This window comes from Condylostylus longicornis, unplaced genomic scaffold (assembly GCF_029603195.1).
Source record: "Condylostylus longicornis isolate FDR11 unplaced genomic scaffold, ASM2960319v2 ptg000040l, whole genome shotgun sequence".
Taxonomy (NCBI): domain Eukaryota; kingdom Metazoa; phylum Arthropoda; class Insecta; order Diptera; family Dolichopodidae; genus Condylostylus; species Condylostylus longicornis.
This window is the reverse complement of record NW_026578009.1, coordinates 13,019,277-13,031,852: the sequence shown is the minus strand read 5'-3', so window position 1 is coordinate 13,031,852 and position 12,576 is coordinate 13,019,277.

Sequence of the window (12,576 nt, the reverse complement as noted above, 5' to 3'; positions counted from 1 at the left end):
CAATGTAAAGAGAAAAAGTTAAGGTTTATAAGAAAACAGCATAATAGGTGCATTTTCAACAAGTGAAAAAACTTCATTTAATTTTCATTATTGAATTTTTATTAATTTGATTTTCGAAGACATTGAAGAAATATAGATTCTATAAAATGCAAGAATAACAATGACATATCCTTTTTTGTGAGGAGTGGAATATGTGAACATAATTTGATTGCAATAATTTTACCATAATGAGTATGGTATTTTTTGTACAATATTAAAATAGAAATTCTATAGCTAGTATGATTTACAAATCTAGAATTATTCCAAATCAATATTTGTTTTCAAACAATTGAACATTTGCTTTTTGTCAGAATATTGGGAAATTATTCTTATCGTAATCCAAAAATTTTCTACCAGCATATGAAAATTTCTAAATTTTTTTTTGACTTTTTCTGAAAAAGTACTTAATTATTTTGATTTTTAAAGCTTTTTCTAAATTTTGCTGTTTTTATCATTTTCGCCCCTGAATGTATGCAATTTTTATAAATTTTGTTTTACAATGTTTTATGCTTAATCTCATTGCATTGATTAAAAATATTGTTTTTTAAATTATTTACAAAATAAATACTTATTATTAATAAATAAAAATTAATTAATATTGGATTCATAATTCAAGCATTATTAATGGAAAAAAAATCTGGTTCTCCCTCACTTGCATTTTAATTGTAAAAAGGATATTTTTTAAATTTTTAAAGATTTACAATAATGTATAAAATTGTTGAAAATTCTACAATGAAATGTCAGTTATCTTTTAACATTGTGGTCATTGACATTATGCGCTGATATTTTTATATACAGTTGAATGAATAAAAACTAAAGTGTTTTTAATGGTCATTTGAGGTAAAAATATTATTTTTGTTCTTTTTTTTTATTTTCTGCAAGAATAAGGGAAAAGATCAAGCATGGAAAAATTTCAGTGTACTTTAATAATAATTAAAAAAAAGAAGGAATGGCAACAAATAATTAAAAAAAAACAAGGTATGAGGGAAAAAAGGAGTGGAAATGTAGAAAAGGAAAAAAAGTTAAGAAAACTCGAAAACTCTTTCAGAAGAAAGAAAATTTTAAACTTCTTCAAAGAATTTTATATTTTACGATTCACATTTTGGCTATAAATGGCAATTTAAGGTTTTTGTTACCTTCTATTTTCTTTGAAATTTTTGTTGAAGTTTAACAAAAAAAAAAATTCTTTTTTTATGGCAAACATTAAAGGGGTACTTGCAACTGAAGTTTCTCTTTTAATTTATGAAAGGTGTATTGTTAAATTACAATGCTATTTTAAATTTTTATTTAAATGCGAGTTTTATTATGTTTTTGGTGGTATTTAAGGTATTCGAAAGTTTTTCAAAGGCTAAAATTAAAAATATTTAAAAGGAGTTTGAAAGCAATTGCAAAATTTAATCGAGATTTGATAAGTCTATAATAGTCAGCTTATAAAAAATTAAATAACTTGTAAAAATTTGATATTTACTAACACAATTAAATTTCATTTTTAAGTTTTCGAATATCATTCTTAGTTTGTTAGTCAACCGTTAAGACGTTATTAATTTAGCAATAAATACTGTAAGTATAGTTTTATAAAATATTTAGTATAATGATTTCATATGTTTAAGAAGATCGGCTTAATTATATGAAATCATCTATTATAATTCGTATATTTTCATTTAAGCCGTTTTTGATGACCGCATTACATTTAATAAGGGAAGTTTAGTGATGAGACCAAATTTCGGATGTCGAGTTTTCGATGGGTCTGCAGTATAGGGAACCGTAAATAAACAATTTTTTGAAGGGTGTCGGTTTAACTGTCTGTTGGTTTGTCGGTCTATGGCAATGATCGCAATTACGTGGCACGCGTGCCAAAATTGGCACGCTTTGAAACTTTGCTGGCACGCGTGATACGTAATTGTATATGAAAATAATTTTTTTTTAAAAAAGTTTTTTATTTATTTTGTTACTTTCCAAAACACAATTTTCTTATTTTTAATTTTTTTTTTAACAAAAATATAATTGCGCTTAAACTCAGTACAAAAAATATTATTAAAAGCATAATTTCTATTTTGGTTTCAAATTTGAATTTGAATTTTGACTAAAATGTTATAATAAATTTATGTTTAAATATATATAAAAATAAAATAATAAATGAAATAAATAAAAATTAATATAAAAATGAATATAAGTATTCTGATTTTCAATACTGCTTAATTTTATGGAATAGATTAGGCACGCCGAAATATTGGTTTGAAAAAACACAACTTTTTTGGCACGATACATAAAATCTTATTGCGACCACTGGTCTATGGAGATACACGTGTGTATCTTCAGTTCGGAATGGGTTGATAGGGTCTTTTGAAATTCGATATTTGAGATCAGGCTGTTACTGCAACTAACTGGTGAGCTTTTCAGGCAATTCGGGTAGCAGAAAGCGAAATCGTAGTAAGCGCCAAATTTACACATTTCTAGGTGAGTAAACAAAAAGCTTACTAACTTTCTTAAAATTGACTTCTGTAACACATTCACTAGACTAGAAAATACACAATGCTGACCACATCAACTTTTTTTTATAGTAAATTTAAAAAGAATATTAAATACTTGATGAGATAATAAATACTTGGGAAAATTATCAGATATTGAGGTGGAATTGAAAAGCAAAAATTACTTCGCTAATAGCGACAAAAATAATTTAAAGTTTTAATTGCCACTAAATCGTTTAAGCTTTGATATAAAATCTATCACTGCCGTTAAATTTGCAATAAATTATTTTTAAAGCCTTAAATCGTGTCATAAGGTAGAAGTAGTTAATATTCAAATTTTATGTTTCATGCTGAACTGGTTTAGGAGGGGTCGTATTATTCGTCTTCCCAAATTTATTTTTCAATTCATAAATGTGTCATTTATAATACATTCTTACACACATACATGTACATCTAAAGTAAATCTTAAAAAAAAAAGCAAAAGTCAAAATTTTTTTAAACACTTCACCTAAATGTCAATATGACATGTTGTTTAATGAAATTCATATAAATATGAATTTAATAGTGGCACATTTTTTTGAATAAAATGAGTGAAAGTGTCATAATATAATTATGCATTAAATATTCTAATTAATGTATTTAACACTTTCGCAAATAACATAAAAACATTAAAATTTCCATAATAACACTGAAGCTCTACGCTATTTTTGAACGTATTATTTTATTCCTATATCAATAAAAAACACTTATACAAATACTTTTTATAACACTTAGCGTACACGTATATGAAAAAAAAATTCATTTAAAAATCTATTATATGACCTAAATTTTGTTCCAAATACTTAAATAAGTACCTCTTAATGAGGCTTTTTTTTGTTTTCAAAAGGATATAAACATACGACTTATTATGTGTACGTATATAATGGTGCATATTTTATTTATATAATATAAATTGCATTAATGTTCACACTTCCTTTGAGAGAAACTTTAATACCGGAATTAATTAAATTGTGGTGATATTTCACTATTCTTCTCTCTTAATCTCTATCTATATATATATTACACATAGTACATACTCTTAAACTTTTTGCCAACCTGATTTCTAAATTATATTACTGGAATTTTTTGTATATACTCGTATACTCACCGTACAAGTATGTGGATGTGTAAATAGGTATATGCCTACTAGTATTTATTTGAAGTATGCATTCAACTACTGTACTGTGCGGATAATTTAAGAACTAATTACTTCGCAGTTTATATTTTAACTTTTGTTTTTTAATTTAAATAAAAAATTATTTTTTATTTTTTTTTTCAGTGCAAGGTATTCTTATATTTTATGTATATATGTATGTATGCTTATATTGCAGAAAAAAAAATGAAATTTTGACCAAGTTAAATTTAATATTTTTAAATTAATGTAAGAATTTTAAACGTTTTTTTCAAAGGATCAAAAATTTTTCACTATTGATCAAAAAAATTTCAAAGGATAAAAATCCTTTGAAATTGCGATCAATAGCGCTATTGAGCTCTACTTTTCTTTAAAAAAATTTTATAATTTACAATTAATAATTAAGTGTTTAGTGGTAAAAGAAAAAAAATCTTGAAATTAAATTGAATTTAATTTATTTTTTAAGAAATTTAAATTTTTAAGCTATTTTGTCTTCAATTAGAATTAATTTTGTAATTAAAAAAAGACTATTGTATAAATATTGCTATATGCTACTCCCATCAGTTGTAATCCCGCACAAACAATACTCAATCCGAGTTTTCCAGTTCAAAATTTTGTTTAAAATTTGAAATATAGTTAAATTTACAAATCTGTCCAGACCTCATCAACTTAATTCACTTACAAAATTGAACATTAATCCGAAGGTAGCTAAAAAAACCTATAGGAAAATTGAATGGACTCAAGAAGAGATGAACGCTTTAAGCTGAAATAACCAAATTTTTACATTTTAGTTAGTAATGTTATTGCAAGAATTCTATTAAATATTTGAACAAGATTGAAGCAAGAGTTCAGGAAGTCATTATAAAACTCTAAAAATAATTAAGTTACATATTGAAAAATTGTAACAGTAAGCAGGCCATTTTTATGGTAAATTTTATTCATAATTTTATAAGTTTTTACAAGAGCTGGAATACAAGCTCAAAAATAATTTAGTTATATCTAGAAAACTACAAAACCTATTGAAAATTTGTAAGAACGAATTTGGTAACAGAGACATTCATTATTTCAAAAAAAAAAAAAATTAGTCTTGTTTCTATAAGTTCTAATAACAGTTGCAAAATAACATTAGAGAAAATTTAATCCTATATCGGATTTAGTAATTAGTAATGTTCAAATTTGGCACAAAAGAGTTTAATAATTTGACTCCTCTGCTATTTCCACATAAACAGTTAAGATAGCTCCAAAACTGGAAAATCATTTAGATTTTCAAAAATTTCGCTGGAAATATATTTCTACTAAAATCTAAACAAGATTTTATGAGAATTCTCATTATCTATTACAGCAGTTGAAAAATTTTCATAAAGCTATCATAGAGTTCACACAGCCAATTCTATTTAATATTAAAGTGTTAGTAAAACTGTAGGGGCTTAAATAGAATTCCTGTTGGCTATTAGGGGAAAATGCTCAATAATATTTTAATTAAATCTTTTTATTATGGTTACATAAGATTTTTCTTTAATTATAAATATTTTTCCTTATAAATTTTGCAATAAAACATAATTATGAGAAATAAAAATAAATTCTTAAAAATTAAACCAGATAACTTTCAAAAGGAAATTTTATTTTATCTAAAATCATTTAATTTTATTTTTTTTATTAATTCTGATTCTTAAGAATCAGAATTAATAAAAGAAGAATAATTAAAGAATCTATAATTTTCACTCTGATTTTATATTATTTTCAGAAAAAAATATCCTTGAAAATTTTTTATTTATTAAATAAAATTTAAGATGAAATCAATTTTTCATGAAATTAATTTTAACTTTAAAAAATTATTACCAACATAAAGCATAATTGTGCAAATATTGAGTTAAAAAAATATTTGTTATAAACACTATCAATTCTTTATAAATTATTTTATCGATACGTATACTTACCAGAGTCGGATTTTCTTCTAGGGTAATATCTTTAATTTATAATAAGTTCTTGTCTTTTATTACGGAGGTAAACAAATTGTTATTATTTAGGCCCTTATGTTCCAGGCTGTAATATTTATTACATTTTAATTGCAAGGGTTCAACAAATTCAAAAATAATGTAGGCTATTGTATATATAATCTCTAACACATGGTATGTACACATGTGTTTTTATGTACATACATATCTTTGCAAATAAATATGAATTAGGAGAAGTTTTGAGTTATAGTGTTAAACGATTACGTTTTTATATCATTCAAGTTATATAGGTTAAATTAATAGGAACATAAAAAGTAGAAGATAGTATAAAAATTTATGTTCAAAAACTAAAAGGAAAATAAATATAAAAAAATCCATTTATTTGGAAAACAGGATAATTTTAATGCCATATTTTATTGGTTATCAATAATTTTATATTATTATAAAGTATTTATATAGAAATTTTAATATTAATAATACAAAAGTGATTTGTCAAATTATATTGAGTGCTAATAATATAAAATGGTAAAGATTCAGATAGAAATATGTTTTAAATTAGTTCTGTTCACTTTTAAATGAATATTAGTACAAAATATGAAGAAATTTGTTAAAAGTAAAAAAAAAATTAATTTAGTGTATTCTGAAGACCTGTTTGCACTGGTGCTTTGCCTGAAAATTAATTTAATACTAGTAGACTTCCCTACAGACCTGGTATATTTTAAATATTTGTCAATGCGTATATGTTTATATGTTTTGACATCTTTTTTGAAATTCCTTTTCAAATAATCTAGTAAAAATTTATGGAAAGAAAGCCCTCTAAACATTTATTTAAAACAGTAAACATTGCAGTTATCTGCAATATTTTACTATGCAATTCAAATTTTATCGTAGCACATTCACGTAGGACAGTATTTTTTGATTTTATTTTACTCTGATGCACAGTTACCTGAAGACCTATAATATCTCTTGTTTTAAGATCATTGTTCCTTAACAATAAAATATGCTGATTTTAAGGAAATTTTAAGTAACTAATTTCTAATTTTTTTTTAAAACTATACTATCCGTCTATCCTTTTATTTATCTCATATTTCATTTTTTGTTTTATGCAAATGAATTTTAATTTTCATAAAATATTTGTTTCACATTTTAATTTGCATATAGTAAGCAAGTGTATAATCTTTTACGCCTCAGTTTTAGAGTTCCAGAATAGGAAAAAGAAGAAGACATATGATAATTATATGGAAATATAATTGGTTTGTTTATACGTAAGTAAATACATAAGGTCCATAATTATGTATTTTTGTAATAAATTGCATATAATGATAATGATTATACTATATTGCACCTGTTTCATACTTATATGTATTAGGTTCCAAGTAATTATTATTTAACATCCGCACTAAAGAATATACAATAATTTACTACTTACCCATGTAGTAAAATTGGTAATTTTTAAATTGAAAATTTGAATTTTAAAAATTTATTTTCAAAATATTTTTAAAAAATAAATTTTTCAAATAATAAAAAAATATTCTATGATATTAAATTTTTTTAATTTTAGTAATTTAACGCATGTTTTAATAAACATTGAATTTAAGTTTAAATTTTTTAAATAATTTTTTTAGAACTAGGTTAGGAAATCTTTATTTTCTTCGATGAAATACGTTTATCTGAAAGCCATGAAATGCCATTAGCACATTACGAGTATGGCTAAATTTATATTCTTATATTATTTACATTTTGGAACATAACTAATGATAAGTTATTCAAATCATAGTAGGGAATTGTTTCATAATAGGATTAATAATATGAAACAGCACGTTCGCTACATAAGACAAAAATTCTACTCTTCCGAAAAGAAAAATAATCCGTATTTAGGTTTTTCCACTTATAGAGTAGACCATTATTCAAAGTTCATCCAATGCTAAGTGTTAGTAATTTAAGAAAAAAAAACTTTCAAATTTTATTGTGAAAAATGTAGAATTTGAGTTTTTACATATAGTATTGCAACAATCAAGTATGATGATTTTAATAAAACCGCTATAACGCAATTTTAAATTAATAAGTAGAGGTTTTAAACATAATTTTTATATTACTAAAATTTTGGGTTACCCATACTACTACATTTCCTATTGAAAATCACCCGGTACACAACATGTTTTTGAAAACGGCTTGTATTTTTTTCTAATTTTGCAATATTTTTCAAATAAGAATTTTAATATTCTGGTAATATTTCTCAATTATTGTAATTTACTCTTCTTTACACCAATATTTACCTCAAATATAATAAAATTCAAGTGTCTTATATGAAAAATATAAAATTCTATAAAATTTCCAATTATAATTGATTTTTTTTCTTATTTGAAGCTGAGTTTTCACATTCTTATGTATACAGGAGATCATATTTTAACTTTCAATATAATTTTTAATATCTAAATATTTTTCTAACACAATAATTTTTTCATCAAATCATCTTTTAATTTATTATTCTATATAAGGTCCGTAATTTTAAATTTTAAAATATTATAAAAAAATTATTGAAAATTTCTTTTCTTTCTAACAAAAAACAAAAGCAGAAAATCTTTTATTACAAATTTCAAATGTAAATGATATTGAAGGTAAATATCCATACAAAATATACATACATACATACATATGAGTACATAATATACCTATTAAATATATGTATGTATATGATAATTTGTATATTATGTAATTCTTTTACATAAAAGGAAACTGTTTTATCTTCAGGATGTAATTTGAATTTTTAGTTCCTTAAACAGGAAAAATGTTACCTGGTTTTGAAAACTCTTAAATATTTTCAACTTAACAATATTTTAAATAAGTAATATTTTATAGCCTGCACAATTATATAAACGTATGTATGTTCGTAGACATAGTTATTAAAGTTCTGTTATTGTTATATTTATACATAATCTGTCCTTACATAAAAATTTTATTTCTCCATATTATTCTTATATAAAATTTTAATATTTATAAATGCACGGTAGAAGCATTGTTATGTATGTAGACACATACGTAAAATATGTGATCCACATATTATTATGTACAAGTATATGTGAGTATATATACAGAATTTTGTAATTTTAATTGCACTATATGCATTTCTTTTAAAATTAAAATTAGAATTCTCACTAAAAAATGAGGTAAAAAAAAAATACGAAAAAATGAAAACATAATAACAAATACAAACTTGTATATTTATTATGCACATGTATGTATGTATATATATGACATTTTATTAAAAGAGGATTTTCCTTCTTTTTATATTATAATCTTATGTATTGCGGTTTTCTTATAGAATGCAGTAGTTTTATTATACTTAAAAATTGAATTTTAATTATATAGGTTGAATAAATTTCTTTATACGAGTATTTTTTTTATATTTTATTCTCTATTAAGTCAATGTTCTTAAATTATAAAATTTGAATTGGAATCTTATGTGAACATAAAAAATTCGAACTTAATATGTTGTGTGAAAATTTTCTTTTAAGGAATAGGGGAATTTATGAAGAACTATTGTACTACGTAAGTACTAAGGAGATGAAATATAAAAAAATGATATTTTATTAAGTTTTTCAAATTTATTCCAGCTACATGGTATTCCAAATATATATGTAGGTCTTGAGGTGTTACGTTTTACTTTTGCATTTTTGTTGCTATTTGACGGTAGGATTGAGAAGTTTTTAGTTTTTAGATAAGTGATCTTTTGAATTAAATGAAGAAAGTTAATAATTAGAGAGTAAATAATTTTGGTATTGTCAATATAATTAAGACATTATTCGATACATATTTTAATAAAATTAATTTATATATACATATTTTCATATATATGTGTGTAAAAATTACATAGTTTAATTTTGTATGTTTCCACAGTGGCGATAAACAAAAATATATTTGCAGTTCAAAGAAATTTTTGATGGCACAACATTTTATTTCTTGTGGTTATCATCATCTTGATATCATTCCGCCAAAGACAGTAATAATCTTTTGTCCTATAATAGAATTAAGTGAGAGAAAATTGAAGTTCTTATTTAAGTGGTGCCAGTTATCTCCTAAATTAAATAATATGATAAAAATTTTAATCTGACAAAATTTCATTAATCCTAAATTAATGAACAAATCCTAAATTTCCTTTTGGTTTTCTTAATAAAAACGTAATAAACAGAAGTATTATAGTTTTACTGAAGTTCTGTATGTTTTCCGGTAACACTCATATGATATTTTACTTTATAGGCAACACTATAACATATTACGTAATATTACTTTTCATTATTAATGTAGATTGTTAAATTTATTGTTCTTGTGTGGCGGTGGGGGCATACGTACATATATGAAATATGAAATAAATTTTTACTCTTTTCTTTTTTATTTCTGGCCCAAACTTTTCCTTTTTCATTTACTTACATTGTGCTTTTCTTTTTTTCTAATGTATGTACACATGTAGGTCCATATAAGATACTTATGTATGTGAAAATTCTAATGTATAGATTTAGTTTGTAGTACACTTGTAGTACACATATGAAGTTTTTAATTTATTTTTTATATTTTTACAATTGTTTTCTTTTGGTTGCTTCCGTTTTTCTTCTTTCTCTTTTATTTTTATTAATTTTGCTTTTTTTATTTTGGAAATTATTTAAAACAATATGAAAAATTGTTTTCTGTTTTTCACTTTTTGTATTTTATTTTTATTTTAGCAAAAAATTAATAAAAAACGTAATTTCTCTTTTATTATAATGATGAGTCAACAGGAAAAAAGCAAAAATTTCTCTTTTACTTTTAAAATACGAAAAAAAAAACAAAAGGAAAAAATAAAAATGAAAACTTTCCATTATAATATTTTACTTTTCCTTAATTCTTTATTAAAAGAAGACTGCAAACTACCAACAAAAGGATATTTTTTAAGTAGAGAGTATTTATTTATGTATATGAGAGGTGAAAAAGCATAAAAATTAATTAAAAGTTCAGGTTATTTTAAAGAAACTAAGCTAAAAATAAAAGTACAGAATAAAATATTTACCGAAATGATTTTGTAGTTTTTCAATTGACTTTTTGAAGAATATTAAAAAAAAATAAAAGTTTTCGGAGAAAATTTTACGAAGGAAAAGTTTGCGAAAAATTTCTATTTTCCGAGAAATTTTCTATGTACATTTTTAGCTTTGAAGAAATCTCAAAACTTTATTTCCAAAAAATATCAATTCTGTTATATTAATTATTATTTACCTTTCATTATACACAAATTTCAAGTTGGCCATTTTAGAAATTAATTATAGGATTAAAAGAAATGAAAAAAAGAAAAACAAAAGGTACAACAAATAAAGTTGGGTCCAACCAATGGTTTGTATTGTAGCACTTTTCCCTTCAACAAGTGAAAATTCTGCTTTTAAATACAGTCTATGTATACCTATCGCACTATTAAAATTATTTTCATTCATATACAAAACTATTTCTAGAATTGCATATATTTAGGATGAGGCATATATGCAGTCTTTGAAATAAAGCAAAAATTAATATAAAGTGGGGTTGACATAATGCTCGATTTTAAGGTTTAATTGTGCGAGTTAAGAAAAATAATTATATTTTTTAATGTCATGCAATTTACCGTTAGCTTTTTTGCGTTCATAGAAATTTGAAAAAGCTTGCGGTTTCGGAAATATAAGGTGTCAAAAATTCAAATTTTACAAATTTCAAGAGGCGATAACTTGAGAGGGGGTGGAGATGGAAAAAAATTTTCTTCTAACGAAATTAACTATTTGATAATGTCTAAAAGCCCCTAAAATTTCAAGCTTCTACAGGCTGGGGTCTAGAAGAAAAACGACCTCAAAAATTTGGAAAAAAAGGACTTTAGATAACGGTAAATTTGAACGGCCATTTTGTTTTTCTAGAGTTTATCTATAGTATATCGCGCTAGGGGAAGCAAGCCACTGCCTTTCTGCGTTTGCAAAATTTCAAAAATGCTTATGGTTTCATTGCAACAAATAGTTACGGACGTACGGACGGACGGACTGACGGACGGACGGACGGACGGACGGACAGAGTGAAACTAATAAGCACTTTTTTTCAAAAAATTTTTGGAAAAGTGCTAAAAAGGAATAGAAATGAAAATGACTTTTAAAGCTTTTTAATTAGAATTACCCATACGAAATTAATTTACAATTTGATATAATACATTTAAAATAATGTTAAATAATATAACAAGCAATAAAGGTTAATTTTGCGCTTTGTCAAATTTACCGTACATTGTAAAAACTTTAAACTGGTAAACGTATTAGGCGTTTGTAAAAAGTGTAAAAATACAGTCAATCGAATTAAGGGTATATATAACATTGACAATAAATTTAAAAAAAAAAAAATTGTTATGAAATATGAAATGAAATATTATTGCATACTTTTAGGAGGTTTTTTTATAATCATTGTGCTACATAAGATTTTAATTATTCATCTATTCTATTTACATCAATCATTCATTTAATTGAAATTCAACTTATTTTAGAAGTGTAAGTCTAATATTCATTCAGTAAAGCAAATTGTGTCCGAAAAAATTATTGATCGAATATTTTGTGCAACTGTATGGTGTTGGTTCGGAAGACATAGGAACACTTTGCTTTAACATTGTTTGACTATTAGTTATATATATTATGTTGGTTGTAGAGTATTGAAATGATTGTGTAGTCACGATTTAATGTATGCAGGAAAGCTCAAAAATTTAATATGAGAATCGTTATTTGTAACTAAAGTCTATTTAGAAACATTATAAATGAAATGATGAATTTATGATATTTTAATGCCATGCTTTTTAGTTCATTTAAAATCGGTTAAATGCTTAATTTTCATTTTTTTTTCTTTCTTTTACAACAAGTATGAAATCTTTTTTAAATGATTATTCGATAATGTAATTGAATTATTTAAAAAAAGAATTGAA